This window comes from Suncus etruscus, chromosome X, assembly GCF_024139225.1.
Source record: "Suncus etruscus isolate mSunEtr1 chromosome X, mSunEtr1.pri.cur, whole genome shotgun sequence".
Taxonomy (NCBI): domain Eukaryota; kingdom Metazoa; phylum Chordata; class Mammalia; order Eulipotyphla; family Soricidae; genus Suncus; species Suncus etruscus.
In genome coordinates, this window is record NC_064868.1 from 78856406 (window position 1) to 78858567 (window position 2162).

At 45.0% G+C, this 2162-nt stretch overlaps 1 non-coding gene across 1 annotated transcript; it reads left to right on the forward strand.

Moving 5' to 3' along the window:
• Positions 1–232: 232 nt before the first annotated feature.
• On the forward strand, positions 233–351 carry LOC126000348 (5S ribosomal RNA). Its single transcript, XR_007492692.1, has one exon. It is a non-coding gene; the product is annotated as a 5S ribosomal RNA (ribosomal RNA).
• The last annotated feature ends 1811 nt before the right edge of the window (positions 352–2162 follow it).

Sequence of the window (2162 nt, forward strand, 5' to 3'; positions counted from 1 at the left end):
CATAATGAAAAGACAAAGTAAATGAAAGGAGAGCATTTTCATGATTTATTGCAATGTAAATCTATAGGCAATAAATCATGAATAGGAGCATATGGGATGCTGGGGATCGAACCTATGTCTGTTCTGAGTCAGCCATGTGCAAGGCAAACAACTTACTGCTGTGCTATCGCTCAGGCCTCTGATCTCAGAATATTTTAAATGATACAACCATATTTATTAAAACAGTGAATGGGTCTACGGCCATACCACCCTGAATGTGCCCAATCTCGTCTGATCTGGGAAGCTAGGCGGGGTTGGGCCTAGTTAGTACTTGGATGGGAGACCGCCTGGGAATACCGGGTGCTGTAGACTTAAAACAAACAGTGAATGGGTGAAGGGGATAAAGCTGCCTTTAGCAAGCCAGGCACTGGTGTAGGTGTGGGCCATCATTCCATGTGTTCAGATCCTTAAGTTTGAAACCTATACTCACTAAGAGCATGACACTAGAAATTTCAAGGATATTTCTCTCCTTCAGGTATGAAAATATCTAGCCAGGTGGACTTTGAGGAGAGTTGACGACAATGTATGTAAAAAGTGCTTGATGTGGGCCCGGAGAGATAGCACAGTGGTGTTTGCCTTGCAAGCAGCCGATCCAGGACCAAAGGTGGTTGGTTCGAATCCCGGTGTCCCATATGGTCCCCCGTGCCTGCCAGGAGCTATTTTTGAGCAGACAGCCAGGAGTAACCCCTGAGCACTGCCGGGTGTGGCCCAAAAACCAAAAAAAAAAAAAAAAGTGCTTGATGCAGTGTGCATAGTATACCAAAATGATTTTAGAAGATGAAATATAAACAGACAGGAAAGGTAAAGAGGAGGCCTGTAAGACAGGAGAGAACAGTTTCTAAATTTGTTTTTGTTTTTGGGCCATACTCAGCAGCACTCAGGGGTTACTCCTGGCTCTGAGCTCAGAAATCACTCCTGGCAGGCTCGGGGGACCGTATTGGACATGGGAGATCAAACCCGGGTCAGCTGTGTGCAAGACAAATACCCTATCCATTGTACTATCACTGTGGCCCCTGCTGAAAAGTATTAAATTACTTATTTGACCTCCAAACATTCCAGAACTTTTCTTTCAATTTTTAAAACTTTATTTATTTATTGATTGGTTTTTGGGTCACACCCAGCGGCACTCAGGGTTTACTCCTGGTTTTGCACTCAGAAATCACCCCTGGCAGACTGGGAGACCATATGGGATGCTGGGAATCGAATCGGGTCCCTACTGAGTTGGCCACATGCAAGGCAAATGCTCTACCGCTGTGCTATTTCTCTGGCCCCTCTTTCATTTTTTTGTGGTTTTTGGGTCACACCCGGCAGTGCTCAGGGGTTTTTCCTGGCTCGTGCTCAGAAATTGCTCCTGGCAGGCACGGGGGATCATATGGGACGCCGGGATTTGAACCGATGACCTTCTGCATGAAAGGTAAACGCCTTACCTTCGTGCGATCTCTCCGGCCCCTCTTTCATTTTTGTTTGTTTGTTTGTTTTTTGGTTTTTGGGCCACACCCGGCAGTGCTCAGCGGTTACTCCTGGCTGTCTGCTCAGAAATAGCTCCTGGCAGGCACGGGGGACCATATGGGATACCGGGATTCGAACCAACCACCTTTGGTCCTGGATCGGCTGCTTGCAAGGCAAACACTGCTGTGCTATCTCTCCGGGCCCTCTTTCATTTTTTTGATGTTAGAGTTGCACCCTATGGCACTCAGGGGACCTTATGTCATGCTGGGAATAGAACTGGGACAATTACGTGCATAGCAAGTACCCAATGTACTGTCTCTTTGGACATTTTTTTTATCAACCCAAAGCTAACTTTCAAAATTGACCACTAGATTTGAATTTGTGTAACTCTGCAGAGGTTAAAGACAAACGTGTATGGACAGGGCTGGTGTTAATTCAGCATTTCAGTCAAGTATATTTCAGAACAGTTACAGACTTAACTCAACTTCATATCCAAATGAATTCCAGGTGACTCACACACAGAACATATAGAAATATATGAATCCAAAAGGAAGCCATGATTATTTGACTACATTTGCATGGTTTGCATGGAGAAGGGTGGTTACGCTGAAAAACAATAGAAGAGAAATGATCAAAGAAGTGATTAAAATACAGCACAATGTGGAATGAAAGGC